Consider the following 20,595-nt stretch of genomic DNA (forward strand, 5'->3'; position numbering starts at 1 on the left):
CACAGCCTGGTCCTGGTCCCACTTCCACTGTGACTGAGAAGAACAGAGGAGGGCAATAAAACATTTTTAGCTTTGGACCGGAGTTGGGCCATTCAGGCCTTGAAGCCAGACCAGAGAGAACCACATCACCACTACTACTGCACAATGGAAGTGTTCTCTCTCAGAGAGAACCACATCACCACTACTACTGCATAATGGAAGTGTTCTCTCTCTCTCTCTCTCTGACCAGAGAGAACCACATCACCACTACTACTGCACAATGGAAGTGTTCTCTCTCAGAGAGAACCACATCACCACTACTACTGCACAATGGAAGTGTTCTCTCTCTCTCTCAGAGAGAACCACATCACCACTACTACTGCACAATGGAAGTGTTCTCTCTCTCTCAGAGAGAACCACATCACCACTACTACTGCACAATGGAAGTGTTCTCTCTCAGAGAGAACCACATCACCACTACTACTGCACAATGGAAGTGTTCTCTCTCTCTCTCTCTGACCAGAGAGAACCACATCACCACTACTACTGCACAATGGAAGTGTTCTCTCTCTCTGACCAGAGAGAACCACATCACCACTACTACTGCACAATGGAAGTGTTCTCTCTCTCTCTCTGACCAGAGAGAACCACATCACCACTACTACTGCACAATGGAAGTGTTCTCTCTCAGAGAGAACCACATCACCACTACTACTGCACAATGGAAGTGTTCTCTCTCTCTCAGAGAACCACATCACCACTACTACTGCACAATGGAAGTGTTCTCTCTCTCTCTCTCTGACCAGAGAGAACCACATCACCACTACTACTGCACAATGGAAGTGTTCTCTCTCTCTCTCTCTGACCAGAGAGAACCACATCACCACTACTACTGCACAATGGAAGTGTTCTCTCTCAGAGAGAACCACATCACCACTACTACTGCACAATGGAAGTGTTCTCTCTCAGAGAGAACCACATCACCACTACTACTGCACAATGGAAGTGTTCTCTCTCTCTCTCCAGACCAGAGAGAACCACATCACCACTACTACTGCACAATGGAAGTGTTCTCTCTCTCTCTCCAGACCAGAGAGAACCACATCACCACTACTACTGCACAATGGAAGTGTTCTCTCTCTCTCTCCAGACCAGAGAGAACCACATCACCACTACTACTGCACAATGGAAGTGTTCTCTCTCTCTCTCTCTCTGTCTCTTTCTCTCCCCTCTTTCACTCCTTTCCCGTTTCTCTTTTTTCCATTCTCGCTCCTTCCATCTTTCTCTGCCCTCCCCCCCCCCCCCCATCTACTGGAAGGTCTTCTGTCACTCACTGGAGGAATGCCTGGCGTGCATGTGTATGTGCGTGCACGTGTGTACATATTGTATATGTGTGTGAGTGTGGTACCAGTACAAAGGGAGTCAGTGTGGACAGCAGAAGACAATCGACCCCTCAATGGATAGCGATTAACTCGTCACACATAAATGCATGCGAGTGCGCGCGCGCGCACGCACACACACACACACACACACACACACACACACACACACACACACACACACACACACACACACACACACACACACACACACACACACACACACACACACACACACACACACACACATTCCAGAGTCCACGGATGAGAACTGTGACATTCAGAGTCGACCGACCAATCAGCACTTCGTGCCACTGTCACAATGGACCCAGTCAATGAGCGGCAGAGGCTCATGGGAGACCTGTGAATCAAAGTGTACAGAGTTTTCATCCCTGTCTCCTCCCTCTCTCTCTCTCCATGCTTTCACGCCTCTCTCTCCATTCTACCTTCTAACCCAGTCTCACTCTTTCCTAGGGTGGATCTCAACAGCTAAAAGGGTGGCTGAGTGAGTCTCTCACGCCCACATATGAATCACAAATTATGCTGTCATGTTAGCTGGGATCCCAGCAGTGGTGATTTTGTTACTAAGACCACTCCATGTGTCATCACTGTCCCCAAAGGTTGCAATTTAAGGGCAGTAACACAGACTCTTAACTTCATACTCGGGAATGAAGTAAGAGCAAAATGACCGGTGTGTGATTATTATGGTTGTTGCCAACATCTGCCCTGTTGTGTTTCATTAGTGTTTTAGTTACTGTACTTAAGCAATATTACACGAGAGGCTGTTCTTTATCGTCATTAATGCACGTCTACTCTGCGGTTTTCTGTATTGGTGGTGCTCAATATTTCATGTCAAGGACCCCAAAAATGATATGTAATTGGCCTCCGACCCCCATCTGAAAATATGTTGTTCCAGCGACCCCCCGCCCAGGGACCCCCCCCCCCCCCCATCTGTCACATTCAATGACAGATGTAGCCACTACGACCACATATGTCCCAAGAAACTAGCTAGCCTAGCCACCGAGAGAGAAAAGCACGGCTGAATTCTTTGTTTTGATTATTAGCCGTGCCATTATTGTGGTTTAAGCACGGCTAGAAAGCTGTTTCAACCAATCAGATTGCTTCCTCGAAACGACCCGTTGTATAATGCTAGTTAAGTCTCATGTTGCCAGAAGCTCTCCATCTACCGATTCGCCATGTGATATCGGTTAACCCGCTTAGCCGTAAATTCAATGTAGTTGCTGGAACAGGCATTGGCTGCTAAAGTGACAAGCCTACACCTACTGCTCCAAAGGACAAAATAATTATTGTCTCCACCAGGCCGAAGGCATGGGGAGAGAGTATGTTTTGCACTCCGTCCGTCCGTCCGTCCGTCCGTCCGTCCGTGTGTGTGTGTCCGTCCGTCCGTCCGTCCGTCCTTCCGTCTGTGACCAGCTAATCTCCGGCACCGCTAACCCGGTCGATGCCACATTTTGCACTCACACTCCCTGGATGCCAACGATGAACCTCTGCCCCAAAATTTCCAGAACGGCTTGTTCTAGCGCCACCAGGAGGCCGCTTTGTGCAAAACAAGTTTTTGGACAGTACACCTACAGATTCTGTCCAAACATCACGCAAATTGGTACACAGTCTCTCTAGAGCCATTCAACGAAACGGGTCTTTCAGATTTCTCAGACTCCATCCTGATTGGCTAAGATTGGCTTCCAAAGTTCGCAGGAGTGCTCAGTTTCAAACAAAATGCTGCAAATCATGAACACATCGTGTGATTTCCGTGAAATCGTGCACGCACATTCCCACTAGGCCGAGGAAGAAATGCCAAATGAACATTTTCAACTCAGCCTCATGGTGGCGCTATAACTGGCCGAAAAGTGTTTTTACCTCTAACTGCACGGATCTGTGGATAACTTTGTATGCCAACTCCCTAGAGGCCAAGGAAAAACCTTTGCCTGGAATTTTTCACATCTGCTCTTTATAGCGCCACCAGGAGGCCGACATATGTAAAACACATTTTCTAATATTACTCCTTCAGATTTTATCCAAATTTCACGCAAATCGGTACACATGCTCTTCATAGTCATGTGATCAAGACGGGTTTGTTTGATTTCTCATAATCCACCCTCATTGGCTACGATTGGCTTCTAAACTTTTCAGGAGTAGCCCGTTTCGTACAAATCGCCACAACTACTCAACGCAGCGTCCGATTGTGGTGAAACTGTGCATGCATATTCCTACTAGGCTTTGGAAGAAATGCCACTTGACAGTTTTCAAATAAGCCTCATGGTGGCGCTACAACAGGCCAAGCCGCGTCTCACACACACACACACACACACACACGTTTATATTGCTCCTAAACATTTTGCCAAACATCACACACACACTCCTATCCTCCTGGTGGAGACCTGTGCCCAGAAGGGCACTTCTTCTAGTTTGCATTGACTCTGCAATGCAGGGAGTTTTAATCTCCAAAATGTTTACATTGAATGTCACCAGATGTATTAGTAGGTAGACAGTTAGAGATCTCTGATATTTTGGGCATGCGAGACAACTGCTAACTAGATAGATAGTTGGTAGTTCAACTTCAGACACCTTACAAACACACTACTACAATAGTGGGTCTTGGAGCAAGTTGGTACACATACATGAGGGTTACAGTATATGCTCTTGCTCTGGGCATAGTACGGCAGCTCTATGTACAAACATGTATAAACATTTCAACCTGACAACTTCTGGATGATCTCCCAAAGCTAGCTAGGTCTATGATGTAACACACCCTGCTTTTCTCACTGGGTTCCTAACAAAGAGAAAAGACACACACTGCCTGAAGTGATCTCTCTTTGTTTTACTCCCACAAAGTCTGTTCGACTGTTCGATTGACAGAGAAGCCAGCAGAGGGAATGGCTACCTCAGATGAGTTGAGATGCAGCCCCCTCCACGACCACCACACCTCTCTCTCTCTCTCGTTGAGATGCAGCCCCCTCCACCACACCACACTCCCTCTCTCGCCCCCTGCTCGCTATCACACTCACACTTTCCCTGTCACGTCTTCATTTTTAGCAGTCAGCAGCTTTGCATGCAATGTGAGATGGCCACCCACATTGCCACACACACATGCTGCTGGGAAACATGAATGACTGTGACACTGAAAGTACCATAAAGCTGCAAAGTACAATAGTGCCTTGTATAACTGTGATGAGTAACACACACACACATGCGTGCGTGCGTGTGTTGCATAACTACAGGCAGGGGATCACATGTGGATGCAAAAGGTGATGTACAGCAAATCCCCCATTAATCAATTATGAATGTATTAATGCGAGAAGTCCTGCAGCTCGCAATAGCCAGATCTATGCAGGCTCCTTTACAGACACATACAGTACACACCCTGACCGCGCGCGCACGCACGCACGCACGCACGCACGCACGCACGCACGCACGCACGCACGCACGCACGCACGCACGCACGCACGCACACACACACACACGAGCCAGTGTTGCTTTTTTATTTTGGAGTGCCGCTTTTTCCACTATGGTGGTTTATGAGTTAAGTTGTATTTATAGCCGAGCACCCACTGTCTTTACCAAGGGCAGTATACAGAGAAAGTGCACCTGCTTTTCTTTCTTTGACTATAGAGATATATTTGAACAAAATCTGTAGGAGTACTGTCAAACAATGTGTTTGGAGCCAATCTGAAAAATACGTGCAGAGGTTCTGGCAGAGGTGTGTGTGCAAAACGGTGCCAGAGATTAGCTGTTCACAGACAGACAGAGACAGAAGATCACGGACACACACACGGACACCCACAGACACAGACACGGACACACACACACAGACACACGGTGCAAAACATAGTCTCGGCCATGCCTTTCGGCCTTGCGGAGACAATAACCTCTCTCTGTCTGGAGGAGACAAAAACGTGAGATGTATAATTCCGTTGTTTTTTGGGTTTTATTTTAGATTTGTTTTTGGCTGTTTTGCCTTTATTGATAGTTCCAGTGAAGACGGACAGGAAAGAGGGAGAGAGAGAAGGGGAGAGACATGCAGCAATGGTCGTCATGAACGGGACTCGAACACGCAACCCGCTGCCAGGCCAGAGCCTATATGTGGCATGTGCCTGGACCACTAGGCCAGCGGGTGCCCCCTATTTCGTTGTTTTGTACTAGTACCAGTAAGACACCTGAGGGCGAGGTCGCGTGCACACATCCGCCTGGGTGACAGCAGACTGCTGGGCGAGCACTGGCGCTTTGACATGGGGGGTAAGATCTTAATTTTCAGGCCTGTTAAGAACTCGTTAAGAACCGGCTGCCGGGCGTGTGTAGCATATACTTCGTGAAATAAGAATATGGTTGGGACCAGTACTGCTGTCAGAAGTAGGTGTAGTGGTAGAAGGAATTTGCATTGAAATCATAAAGAACCCAGGAGACTGAAAATTATGCTTAATATGATATTATTATTGAAAAACAAAAGTAAAACAAACAACAACAATCAATCAGATAAACAAAGTAAATTCAGGTCGAGGTCAGAGTCAATTGTTCAGCTTCAATTGTTCAAAGTCAAGGTCAGAGGGGTAATGTGTGAGGCAGTGTTTTGAGTGTATGGAGTAGTTATGGGGGGGGGAAGTGTGTGTTTGAGTGCGTTTCAGGTTCTTGGACTTAGCTCGCCATTGTATTCGTCTTCATCATCATCATTCATGGTTTCATGGAGTAAGGGGAAAAACCTGGCCTGAATACAAAAAGGCCATATTAAATATCTTGTAAAAATAATAATCAAAGTAGCATACAAATCAAACATTTACAAATGTCAAATCAAATAGTTCATCAAAAACATCAAATGAAAATAACCAAACAAAACAATTCAAACATTTCAAACAAACAATAAACTCACCAATTCAGTCAATTAAATTCAGTGCAGGTGCATCCAGCTCATCGGTTCACCAGTGTGTATTGAGGTCTAAAACCAATGTTGATCAGTGTTAATATGGAGTTTGGTAATAAAGATTGGTAAATAGTAAAATGTTTGTAGAGGGGATACAGACCTGCCACAGCCAGTGATGTGCACCTCTCTGACTGAGACAAAAGTGCTGTGCTTTATACTAGGGTGTGGTGGTGATTGCTGATTTCAAACTGGTGTGACTGAGTGAGTGAGTGAGTGATCGGTGTGATGAGCTGTGACCTGATGCAGATGGCACCGTGACCATACAAAACAGGGATGCAAATACAGACAATACAGACAATTGAGTACCACAGACGAAAAACAGTCTAAGTCCAAATTTCAGACTGACCCCTCCACGAAAAGGCCTTGTTGTCCTGAACCCTTATCTATCATTTATACATTATGGATCAATAGTGTGGACTTAGACTGTTATTCGTCTGTGGTACTCAATTATAAACCTGGGTTACATCCTCCCCCCTTAAATCCATGCACGTCCCGTTGCATGTTACACGACATGGATTTGTGGGTTGGGGAAGGAACTAGGCACACCCCTATCACTCAATGCATCAGTGTATGCTGTAGACAAACTTTGAAATAAAGATTGAACAACATTTATCAAAGGGTTGCCCAACTGAGAATATTGAAACCTTTTAGGCGCTTGTCGGCTTCTATCTGAACGCCTAAGTGAACTCTCAGCGTCAGGTTGAGTTGTAATGACTGTAGGTTCAGTGGATTTGTCCATTTCAGGTTCCTCGGATATTTCTCCTTCCGGTAAGTTTGCATTTGGTAAGTTTCCATCCAGTGAGTTTCCATCGGGTTCAATATTGATAGGTTGGTTTTCCTCCACAGGTTCAGGTAAGTGGGTCCTTCCAGTTATTTCAGGTAAGTGTTCCATTTCCACAGGTTCAGGTAAGTGTGTTTCAACAGTTTCAGGTAAGTGTTCCATTCCAGCAGATTCAGGTGAGTCCTCCATTTCAGCGGATTCAGGTGAGCCCTCCATTTCAGCAGATTCAGGTAAGTCCTCCATTGTACTGTGTTCAGAACATTGCTCCTCAACAGTTGTGCGAGCCTCCGTCTCGCCTCCAGTATTAGAGTTGTGTTCCACAGTGGGCTTAACTGTTGGCTGAACATGGCTTGGTGAGACCCAATAATCTGAATCCTCCTCTGCTGGAAAATCTGCGTCAACAGGTTCAGTTCCATTGTCACCTGGGTGATGACGGGTTCGTGGCCTACGGACAGAAACAGGCTGAGGGCATTCTTCCTCTGATGTCAAGGGAAGAAACCCACAGGGAAGGAGAAGATCTCTATGTAGGGTGCGTTTCGGCCCATCCTTGTTCTCTGGCCTTACAGTGTATACTGGAAGATCTCCTGCACGACTGACCACAACATAGATATCTGCTTCCCATTTGTCCGCAAGTTTATGTTTCCCACGAATTCGTACATGTCTGACTAGGACTCTGTCCCCTACCTCAAGTTCTGAGGTAGTTATCCGTTTGTCAAAACGAGCTTTGTTTCTTTCTGCCGTTTTGAGGGAATTTCGAGAAGCCAACTGGTAGCTCTCTTCCAATCGGGATTTGAGATTTTGCACATATTGGGAATGAGATTTCTGCTGATTTCCTCTCACAGGTAAGTTGAAAGCTAGATCAACTGGCAGTCGTGGTGAACGTCCAAACATAAGTTCATACGGAGTGAACCCGGTTACTTCATTGCGGGTGCAATTGTAAGCATGAACTAAGGGCTTCACATATTCTCGCCATTTTGATTTTTGCTTATTTTCCAGAGTTCCCAACATATTGAGCAACGTCCGGTTAAACCTTTCAACAGGGTTTCCCCGTGGATGGTACGGAGTTGTGTGACTTTTTTGGATGCCTGAAATTTCACACAATTCTTTGATTAGCTTTGATTCAAAGTCAGGTCCTTGGTCAGTGTGTAACCGTTCAGGTATGCCATAATAGACGATGAAGTTATCCCACAAGCATTTTGCTACAGTTTTAGCTTTTTGGTTGGGAGTGGGAATAGCAAGGGCAAACTTGGTGAAATGGTCAGTTAGTACAAGGATGTCCTTTGTATTGCTGGAATCTGGCTCAAGGCTAAGGAAATCCATGCACACCAATTCAAGAGGGCGTGTTGCTCTTATGTTCACCAAGGGTGCGGCTTTCTCAGGAAGAGCTTTTCTGCGTATACAGCGATCACATGTCTTGATTTTGTGCTCTACAGATGCAGACATTCTGGGCCAATAGAACCTTGTACGGACAAGATCAACAGTACGCTCTATGCCCATATGACCCATGTCATTATGTAAGCTCTGCAAGACAGTTGCACGCAGCTCTTCTGGTAGAACAAGTTGATATGAAATGTGTTCGTTCTCTTGTCTCCTTCGGTACAGGATATCATTTTGCAACTCCAATCTATTCAATTCTCTGAGTAGAAGTGGAAGGTCAGGAAGCTCATTCCTTACAGCTGGAGGAACTTTTTCTCCCGTTTCCAGTTGGAAAATGATTTCACGAAGGCAAGGATCAGACCTCTGTTTCTCCTTAAGATCAAGATGTGATAGAGAAGGAATGACAGGTAAGCCGTGTTGATCCTCTTCAACATAACTGTCAGGAATTGCATCAGCAGAAATTGCCAAAGACTCTACAAGAGTAAAGTCATGGGGGTCATTCAATGTTCTGACCAAGCTACTTTGACAGATGGCATTGACGACATCGGAGGAGACATCTTCAAGGGAGCCATCAGCCAAGTGTTGTTGGGTAAACCGGCTAATGCGATCCTTCTCTTTCTCAGACTGGCCCTCATCCAGATACAGTTCATGTGGTCGCCTGGAGAGACCATCGGCATCAAGATTTTGTTTGCCAGCCCGGTACTGAAGCTTGAAAGAGAATGTAGACAAAGCAGCCAACCATCTGTAACTGGTTGCATCTAACTTTGCAGAGGTAAGTATGTAGGTAAGGGGATTACTGTCTGTGACTACAGTAAAATGACACCCATACAAGTAATCATGGAGCTTCTCGGTCACACTCCATTTGAGTGCAAGAAACTCTAATTTATGAGCTGGATATCTGGATTCACTACTTGACAGACCCCGACTGGCAAACGCAATAGCTCTCAGTTTCCCATCCTGTTCCTGATATAATGCGGCTCCAAGCCCAGTGGTACTGGCATCAGTATGCAAGATGTATGGCTTCTTGGGGTCTGCAAAACCAAGAACAGGGGCAGTGGTAAGTGTTTCTATGAGTCTCTCGAATGCGTCTTGACAGGTGGGTGTCCATCGATCTCCAAAAGGCTGGTGTGGATTGTGATAGTGATCACTGGTTCCCTTGCCCTTTGTAGTTTTGCGTGAGGGTGGATATCCTCGAGTGAGTTCATTGAGTGGCTTTACTATGTCAGCGTACCCCTTTATGAAGCGACGATAGTAGCCCGAGAACCCTAAGAAGGATCTCAACTCTTTCAGGGTTTTAGGAATTGGCCAGGATTTTAAGGCATTCACTTTTTCTGGGTCCGTTTCCACTCCATCTTCTGATACAATATGTCCCAAGTATCGAACTGAGGTTTGGAAGAATTTGCACTTCTCCGGGGACAGTTTTAACCCATATTCTTTCAAACGATTGAGTACTCTCGTCAGTCGAATTTCGTGTTCTTCCAGAGTGTCGGAATAGATGATAAGGTCATCCAAGAATACAAGGACTTCCCTCAGATTTAGGTCTCCCATGCATTTTTCCATCAACCTTTGGAATGTGCTGGGTGCATTGGTCACTCCCTGTGGCATTCGGTTAAACTCCCAGAATCCAAGGGGTGTGACAAAGGCGGTTTTATCCTTGTCAGCGTCATCCATTGCGATCTGGTAGTATCCAGATTTCAAATCCAGCACTGAAAACCATTTGGAGCCTGTTAGTGCTGAAAATGTCTCTTCGAGATTAGGTAGTGCATAGGCATCCTTCACTGTTTGAAGATTGAGTTTTCTATAGTCTATGCACAAACGTACATCGTTGTTTTTCTTCCGCACAACCACAATGGGTGAAGAAAATGGTGATTCAGACTCTCTGATAACACCGGCCTCCAGCAAGTCATTAAGATGTTTGCGTACTGCCTCGATATCTTGGGGATGAATAGGCCTGGCACGATGTTTAAAGGGAGTTTCATCATGGAGTTTAATGCGATGCTTCACCTTGTCTGTGCACCCAAAGTCTAAATCATGAAGAGCAAAGACCTCTGGCATTGCACTGAGCTTGTTGGTGATATGCTCTTTCCACTCTGCAGACAGTGGAGAATCAGCAAAGTTGATGTTCAGCTTCTGCGGGTCTGAGACTGGGGAAGTTGTCACATTGTGTTGTGAAAGAATGCAATGAAAAGCACCAAGTTCTGCGATGACACAGAGCGGGGGAATGGAAATGTCTTGATCAGTTTCATTTGTGACCATTACAGGAACTTTGTAAGGTGCATTTGAAGGAAGAGTGCTGAGACAACTCTTGACACATAGGCCACCAGGTAAGTATGACTGGGTGGGATGCTCTACAATCACCCAGCAATCTGCAGATGGACTATGGACCTTAGCGGAGCCTTCAAGAATGACACTGTGGCATGCAGGAATGACAGTAGGTGTCTTACTGAGCATTCTCACAACTCCAACACTTCCATCTTGGTTCTGTTGTTGCCGTCGTAACTCAAGTGTTTTGAGTACTACTCGGTAACCATACTGACTGGGTTGATGATGTGGTGTCTTGCCACCAAAGTATTTCTCATAGAGTATGTCAAGTGTATTGGTTCCTATGAGAACTGGAGATGGCGTTGGGCGTACCTCTGGAACTACAAGTGCAAGAGTTGGTACATCAATGTCTGTTCCCACAAAGTCTTTTGGGAAACGAACCACCATTTCTATATATCCCAAGTATGGAACAGACTGTCCTGCTGCACCCTCAACCTCCAATAGATCACAGATAGGTTTGAGGGGTTGCTCAGCCAGGTTCTGCTTGTAAAAGGACAGTGGAACTGTGGTTACTTGAGAACCAGTATCCATAAGACAATTGAAATCAATACCAGCAATGTTGACTACTGCTGTGCATCTGGAACCAACTAATCCTTTTGGAAGCTTAGTGACTGAGTTCTTTGCACTTGACATGTTGAGTTTAGCACACAGTTTGCGTTTAGGCTTAGGACATTGAGCCGTTACAGTCCCCGTTCGTCCTACAACAGGAACTGTCTTTAGTTTAACTGGTCACCGGGGTGTTGTTTCTCCCATTTCTGACACTTGGAATTGAATTGCTTCCTTTTCTCCGCCACTAGTTCAGGGTTTGGGTCATTGTCACACTGTGGTCTGATGTGACCATCCTCTCCACACCGGAAACAGTATCCGGGTTTTGGTCTGAGATTTGGTGATTTGGACTGCGAGTATTGCACAGGCTGTTTACCAGTCGTATGAGATTTCTTGCTGTGAGGCTTACTGGTACTAGCTGGCGTTTGAGAGAAGGAGCCTTTAGCTCTCTGTTGGTTAGCTGTTAGCGTTGCTAACTGGGTTTGAATTTCTGCCATTTGCTTTGTGAGGGCTTTCAGTGTAGCACTCATTCCTTTCTCCTCCTCATCACTGTCATCCTTGTCGCTATGGGCAACCTGCCAGTTAGATGCCACTTTCTGTTTCCCAGTACCCAGATGCCGTTTCATGCGCATAGATTTTGCTGCTTCACGATCTTCTTCTGTGCGCAAAAGCAAGAGTAGCTCAGCAAAGGATGGGGGATTTGCTTTCTTGTGTTTCAGTTGAAGCTCTGAAAGAAGAGAATTATCCCAGCACCCTCTACAGAATTGGTTCAGAAGGTGTTTATCTACTTCTGTGACAGGAATGCCACCTCGCTTGACAGTGAGATTCAACGCTACATGAAGACGTTGCAGGTAAGAAGAGGGTTTCTCCGCAGCATCTTGAACAGTATCCATGAATTTGGCATACAGTTCGTCGCCATCTTGGACTGTGCCAAAAGCTGAATCAAGCAGTTGCAGATAAACAACAGGCAAAGTGTCTGGACTCAAGTGCTTCACCATATCTGCAGCTGGAGGTAGAATGCTTTCAAGGATCTTTCTGGATCTCAGAAGATCAGACACAGCAGGATCTTTCATGAGTAAATCAACACTGAAGCGCCAAGCATCATAGTCAACTTCATGAGAGGGTCTTGGTACCTTGCCGGAAAAGACTCTCAGTCGTTGAAAGGAAACATTGTGAGCATTTTCCTCACTCTTGACTATATGCTCCACAACATACGGCTGGATTCCAGGAGGGTTCAAATCAGGAGCTATAGAAGGACTTGGTTGAGCTGTACCCATTGAGGTGGGTTTGTAAGGTGTTTGGGGTGAAGTTTTCAGCTGCTCTGCTGGTTCCTCAGGTGACTTGCGACTAGCAATGGTTTCACCAATTTGAGACATCATGTCCTTGAGAACTTCATTGTAGTCCTTTCCACTTGCTTGAGACAATGTTTTTAAATCATCTAAGTAGGATTTGGTCTTTGTACTGCCTACACCCTTTGTGTACAAATCAGACAGGTTTTGAATGATGAACGCATTTTCTTTGTCATCCGTAACATGAGAATGTGGCAATAGCGGCTCTAGGGATAGCATAGCAGATCCTGAGGCAAATTCAACAACCAGATAGTGATTAAATTGTGATTCAGTGTCCTTGATTATTTCAGCCCTGTCGATTGCACCATATTGCTTCAGAAAATCCATAACCTCCTCATAATCCTCTGTCTCCACCACTCCATTTACCAACACTGCATTTGGAATTTTGATATTGATACTTTCAAATACCTCCATCTTTAAACCTTAACTTGAGTAAACCTTTAAACGTTATGAAAATCAAAAACCTTCTCCTGGCTGGCTCGCCACAATTATGTAGCATATACTTCGTGAAATAAGAATATGGTTGGGACCAGTACTGCTGTCAGAAGTAGGTGTAGTGGTAGAAGGAATTTGCATTGAAATCATAAAGAACCCAGGAGACTGAAAATTATGCTTAATATGATATTATTATTGAAAAACAAAAGTAAAACAAACAACAACAATCAATCAGATAAACAAAGTAAATTCAGGTCGAGGTCAGAGTCAATTGTTCAGCTTCAATTGTTCAAAGTCAAGGTCAGAGGGGTAATGTGTGAGGCAGTGTTTTGAGTGTATGGAGTAGTTATGGGGGGGGGAAGTGTGTGTTTGAGTGCGTTTCAGGTTCTTGGACTTAGCTCGCCATTGTATTCGTCTTCATCATCATCATTCATGGTTTCATGGAGTAAGGGGAAAAACCTGGCCTGAATACAAAAAGGCCATATTAAATATCTTGTAAAAATAATAATCAAAGTAGCATACAAATCAAACATTTACAAATGTCAAATCAAATAGTTCATCAAAAACATCAAATGAAAATAACCAAACAAAACAATTCAAACATTTCAAACAAACAATAAACTCACCAATTCAGTCAATTAAATTCAGTGCAGGTGCATCCAGCTCATCGGTTCACCAGTGTGTATTGAGGTCTAAAACCAATGTTGATCAGTGTTAATATGGAGTTTGGTAATAAAGATTGGTAAATAGTAAAATGTTTGTAGAGGGGATACAGACCTGCCACAGCCAGTGATGTGCACCTCTCTGACTGAGACAAAAGTGCTGTGCTTTATACTAGGGTGTGGTGGTGATTGCTGATTTCAAACTGGTGTGACTGAGTGAGTGAGTGAGTGATCGGTGTGATGAGCTGTGACCTGATGCAGATGGCACCGTGACCATACAAAACAGGGATGCAAATACAGACAATACAGACAATTATAAACCTGGGTTACACGTGGCTGCACTAATAACTTTGGGGAAGGCGCGTCTAGAGTTTAAATGGACAGGCATCAGTCAAGAGGGAGACATCGAAGAGGAAGGATGGATGGGGAAGGATCAACATATGTTATGTCAGAACAGGTCAGCTCCATATATGGAGTTCTAAAGGCTTGAGGTCAGATGTAGAGTTGCTGGCCAATATTGATGACATCAGAGATCTCCATATATGGGCTTAATATTGATGACATCTCCATCCCTGATGATGTCACGTGCTCCATCCTTGATGATGTCACGTGCTCTCACCCCGACCAACCAACCAACAGAAATTCTTCCTGACCTTTGTTCGCAATAAAGTGCTTTTCTTTGTGATATGTGATATGCAAATAAGAAACACAAATAAAAGCATAGGCAAGTACAAACAAAAAGAAACTGGGGTCATGGACATGAGGTGACCCATAAGTACACATTATTTCACCAAACAGTGATTAATTTTTCCTACATTCTTCTGTCACACACGCAAGAATATAGCTCAAATATATTCAGATGACATTGTTGGTTCGGTATTAGGATAACAATGAATCAATGTCATTCTTCAAACACACGCGCGCGCGCACGCACGCACGCACGCATGTTGCACGCACACACATCTGTCAGCAGCACACAACAGCATCAGGGAGTTGTCCTGAATAAACCTGTAGCAGGGTGTGTGCACTCTTTAGTTCTGACTTCAATCTACATCTTGCTTGGCCTCCAAACCACACCTGCTATAATGTCTTGACATTTCATTGTTTACTCTCCATTTTTATAGAGTATGTCGGCCATAGCCCAATTTACACAAAATTCCACAAATCATGAACACATTGTCCGATTACCGTGACACTTGGCACGCACGGTCGTGCTAGGCCAAGTGATGATTTTTCAAATCATAGTGGTGCTATAACAACACAACCCTGGGTAGGCAACCTGGCTTGGCGAGGATCTGCTCTCGTGGAGCACACTTTTCTAGTTATTACACGATATTGCAAAGATATCCTACTAATATATCAACAGGAAGAACAGGGAGTGCTAGGCACTCACTGTTCTTCCTCACCTCCAAGAGAAATGGGTCAAACCCAAATTAAACATTTCACACACACACACACAGGAACAACAAGCATCTGTGAAAAGACACACGTCTGTGAGCGACTATGACAAACCAGCTCTCTCAAAATATATTTCCACCACACACACACACACACACACACACACACACACACACACACACACACACACACACACACACACACACACACACACACACACACACACACACACACACACACACACACACACACACACACACACACACACACACACACGTGAGAAACATTTTGAATTCAGCCTCTCTTTATCTAGAATTGGAGATTCCCTCCTCGACAGTGTGGAGATGATGGAGGTGGAGTCGGAAGACAGGAAAATGAGTCAATGTCAGGATGAAGTTGCCAGGGAAAGAATAAAACCATGGATGTGATTCATTACACTGCTGTCATATAATCACGTAGGGCTGGACGACATGACTTCAAATCAATATAAGAATTTGTACAAACTTTTTCCTCGATTACAATTAAATTAATGGATGATTATTTATTTTAAATAGTGAAAATACCAGATCTGGCATTGTGAGCTTGTAGATCTGCTATTTTCATTAACATTTTTGTGCACCACCATTGTATTGCTGTACAACAAATTACTGTATAATACAGCAGTTTAAGCTGTTAATCAGCCTAATCGATTTAGTTGATTATAAAAAGACAATCAATACTTTTTTTTTTTTTTTTTACTATTCACAAATCTCAAAAACGATGCTTCTCCATGAATCAATCATGAGCTATGTTGGTACTCGGTATAGAGGTTCTGAATATAGGTTTCCATATGTTTTCGGTTAATTGCACAGCCCTACAATCACGCATGAATAACAGCTCTATAATAACTTAAAGACAACAGTACACAACACCACTGTCTCTCTCACACACGTCACCCTAGAGAAAGAAAGATATCACCGAGTCTACCACTGTCTCTTCATATAAGAGTAACTAATCCTTCAGTTGCTGTGGGTCACGCCCACTTTGAACTTTGATGATATAGTCTACTGTCTTGTTTTGCAACATTGGCAGAATAAAAACAAGTACACATGCAATTAAAATGAGCACAATGCGTGTCTGTGTGTATCTGTCCGTCTGCGAGTGTATGAGCGATTGAGAATGTGTGTGTGATTAATTATGAACACACAGATGCATGAAACACACACACACACACACACACACACACACACATGTCCACATTCCCCACAGCTCAGCCAGAGTGGTCTTTGTGGCTGTCCAAGCGTCACTGTGTCCAGCCAGGCTCGAGTTACGGCTTTGCAGGATCTCTCTCTCCACTCTCTGAGACGCGCACGCACACGTCACGCACACACACACACACACACACACACACACACTTTACAACCAGAGAGCATCCGGAACCCATCAGGAAAGAGGAAGAGCTACAGGGGCATTTTAAGTATACAATGCACTCACAATATTATAGGTTCTATTCCAGCTCACAGCCTTCTTCGTTCAAAGTCATATCCTCTCGCTGCCACATTTTCTGTCAAAGGGATACAGGGAAGAGGGTGACCTAGTTCAGTTGTCAGACAGTTTGTCCCTCAGCCAAAAGGTCCTAGGTTCAATCCCACACCATGACCTCAAATGTCTGTCCTGCTGAAGAAAAACACTGACCCAACAGCTTCAGGGGTGGCGTTCTGACACTAACTATACACCACACACACACACACACACACACACACACACACACACACACACACACACACACACACACACACACACACACACACACACACACACACACACACACACACACACACACACACACACACACACACAACTGTGGGGCGGGTGAGTTTTCTCCTCTGGAGTGAATAGACATAGCCTAACTCAGTTAGCCGATTTATAAATAAATTGAAACGAGATGAGCTACAATTATCTTTGAGTTTGTTCAGGCTGGAATCGGGAGTTTGACCCAGAGATGTGCTGCAACATCGGCCTCCTACAGATTGGCAGATCAACATCTAATACTAATGATAATAGAATAGACATTAGATGAAGATCAACATCTAATACTAATGATAATAGAATAGACATTAGATGAAGATCAACATCTAATACTAATGATAATAGAATAGACATTAGATGAGTGAAATGGAAATGGAACGATGAAATAGTAGAGAAGATCAAAACGAAGGGACTAGAATAGATCATGCATGGAGTGGAGCTCAATTTTACTTTCAAGATTGAAAATCCCAATGTCAACACCCAAAAACAAGAAATGTATATACAGATCCTGGAAAACAAGACATTTAAACTATAATGGATATGAAATTAGCTTTAGCCTGCTTTACAAGTATTTTATTAAACAAAGGTAATGACTGTCATTTTGTCCATTTTGAGGGCCTAACCCTGTGTGTGTGTGTGTTCTATTCTAGGAGAATTCCAGAGGGGAGACCCTGTGACTGACCCCCGCCTCACAGGATCTGACAGGATATCACCACACGCACGCACCGCAAAACAACAGGCAGGCAGGCAGAGCAATCAATGCACAGCACAGATAAACTCACAGTCACAATAAGTGGGGTTCCGAACTTCCGACACACACGTCATTTTCGGCCACAGACGCTTTCCAACGCTGCCGACGTCAGTAATATATTATATCTCACACACACACACACACACACACACACACACACACACACACACACACACACACACACACACACACACACACACACACACTTTTAAATGACAGCAGCCTTTTCTGACATTTCATGCAGGTTGGTAGCCTGTGTGTGGTGTGCTGTGCAGACTGCAGTCCACTCCAGTCCAGTCCAGCCCATTCCAGGCCAAGCCCTCAGATTGGCCGCCCAATGATCCGCTACAACCAGTGCGTCCGATCTACAAACAAACTTCCCTTTAAACCACAGCAGGAGGCGAATCCTCTCCAGTGTAAATTAAGATCCGGCAGATGATCTGAAGTCTATACGCTTTAAACTGTCAAGATAACATAAACAGTAAAGCGGTTTAACAAACACGAACTTGTTTATCAAACAATAGATATACCTAGAGTTAATTAAAACTGGGCTTAATGTGTGTGTGTAAAACTCCATAGTCCTCCTCAGTCCTCAGGGGTAAAACGCGGCCAGGTCGGTAAACAAACAGGGCAAAGTTTCCAACAGCGAAAATCAAACGCACTCATCATTACCTTTTTCTCAGCGGCTCCCAAAGTCAGTCACGACGTGCACTCCCCTGCAGACATCAGCTGAGAAATAGCCGCTTTTCGGTACAGCAGATTGTAGAGCAGCCTCTATTGGGCTTCTCCTCTCGGCACAGTCGGCAGCGAACGTTCGCTGTATAATAAAGGAGCACCGTCTCCGGTGCAGGCTTGGCTGTGTGTGTGTGTGTGTGTGTGGAGGTGGGGTGGTCGACTGTCGGGGTTGACAGCCCGTTGAACGGTGCTCCACCGATATTGGTGACCTGTCGATTTATGGGACTCCAGAGGTCGCTGTTTTTCCAATTTCGACCAAAAACAACGAGATATACAGTCTTGGACAGCCGTAAATTAATTAAAAAACATGAACCGAAATCCCCCTTCACGTGACCTACTGGCCATACTGTACAACCCCCACCTTTGTGCACACAGCAAAGCCAATGTCTGGGGTTGGTCGGACCTGGTTAACAGACGTGGCTCGTTGACGTCAACATCGAATCAAAAATATTGAAACAGTGACGCTCTGGGGTCACGGAATTTGATAGGTCACCAATCTCGACGTAACAGAGTCAATCAGTACCGCTAGGAATGGGGGAAATAGAGGGAGTTCCCATCCACAGACCGGGGCGGGAGCAAGTTTCGACTTTCGAGTGACAGTCTCATACTCGTTTCATTCTAGGTAGGCCTGGGCCTGGCTGCAGTCAGATAACATCAGAATTCATATGCCTATTACGCATCGCACATGTTATAACGTTATTAAATAACTATTATATAATAAATATTTCACTCACTCTTTAAATGACACAATCAGCCCAGCCCCACCTATAGGCCATATACACTACAAACAATTATGTACAGGACAGCCTGTCTTTTAATGAGTGAAAGACATTTGATTTTGAGCCTTTCACAGTCTGAGTCTCTGAGTCTGGCCTGTGCTTGTTGTCGCAGTTAACTATGAAAGTTTGCGTTTTTTTTGTCACCTAACCCACAATCCCCGTCACTCTCCCCGTCACTCACCCCAGGCAAGCCCCTAGGTCATCGTGACATCACGTGACATCAGCCCCTGGTGTCTTGAGTCCTGTGTCCTATGTGCTGTATCCTGTATCCTGTGTCTTGCTTGGGTCCTGTAGATTCTGAGTATTTGAGATCGTTGGAGATACTGTGTGCGTTGGTTGGCATATGAGGGTTGAAACGGCTTTCTTTTATGCTGTTCAGTCTGCTGTCAGAGTGATGTGTCATTATCCCCATATAAGGAGATCCAGATACTGTCAGAGTGTCTCGTTATTTACACCTGATGATCCAAATTATGATGTCAGTGTCGATCTGCCCATGTATGGGTATTCAGGTAATGTAATCTCGAGGTCGGTCCCAACGTGGAGAGCCTTCGTAACAGCCGCAGACCTCCACACTCTCACCGAGGAGACTGCCGACGAGCGGCGCCGTCGTCTGACCAGAACTAGAGTTCTGAAAATTAAGACCCGGCTCTACCTGGGCCCTCATCAAACCCTGTACATTCAATACACTGCCCCTGCTGCCTGCCACCCTTAGATCTCCAGAACCTGACCTGTTCTGACATTCCATATCTTGATCGCCCGAGGTCGCTTCTCGCCCTCATGGTGTCTTATCTTACATAGGCCTATACATTTGCGTTTTTTTTATTATTTGCTTTTCACATTATTTAAATTTTCTAGGCAGTTTTTTTTGCTTTCATTTAGAGATGACATAGAGAGTGTTAGTTTTGTTGACTAAGACTATAATACTAGCCCTGGGCTGGCCGAGCGGTCCAGGCACCTAGGCTGATAATGCCTGACAGTGTGCCCCATCTCTCTCCCCCGTTCCTGTCAAACTACTGTTAATCTGTCAATAAAGGCAAAAAGTACCAAAAAAATATTATTAATATTAATTACCTTAGTCTAAAAGACTAAGGTTTTTGATATTTAGTCGACTAGACTAAGACTAAACAAATAAAGACTTATTCAAAAGACTAAGACTAAAACTAAATATAAAGAGAGGATAGAGCATCTTACAATAAATGCACCCGTCTCTGTATACATTTGTGTGTGTATATGTACGTGTGTGTACGCACCTGTAATCCACGTAACTCGAGCACCATTCGCCCCATCGACTTCAAATTTGACACACGCGTTCTATACCACCAAAGGGAGTGCAGTGCCCGAGTGCAGTGAGTCGGTCGGATATACGGTTGTCCATGACCGC

General features: G+C 44.7%; 1 protein-coding gene across 1 annotated transcript in view; it reads right to left on the minus strand.

Annotated features, from left to right (window-relative positions):
- ppp2r3a (protein phosphatase 2, regulatory subunit B'', alpha) overlaps positions 1-18,565 on the minus strand; it is a 105,423-nt gene extending 86,858 nt beyond the window's left edge. Inside the window, exon 1 of the mRNA XM_079528908.1 lies at positions 18,373-18,565. The gene's annotated coding sequence lies outside the window, so the exon portion shown is untranslated. The remainder of the gene's footprint in view (positions 1-18,372) is intronic.
- Between the last annotated feature and the right edge of the window lie 2,030 nt (positions 18,566-20,595).

This window comes from Electrona antarctica (genome assembly GCF_951216825.1).
Source record: "Electrona antarctica genome assembly, chromosome: 18".
NCBI classification, from domain to species: domain Eukaryota; kingdom Metazoa; phylum Chordata; class Actinopteri; order Myctophiformes; family Myctophidae; genus Electrona; species Electrona antarctica.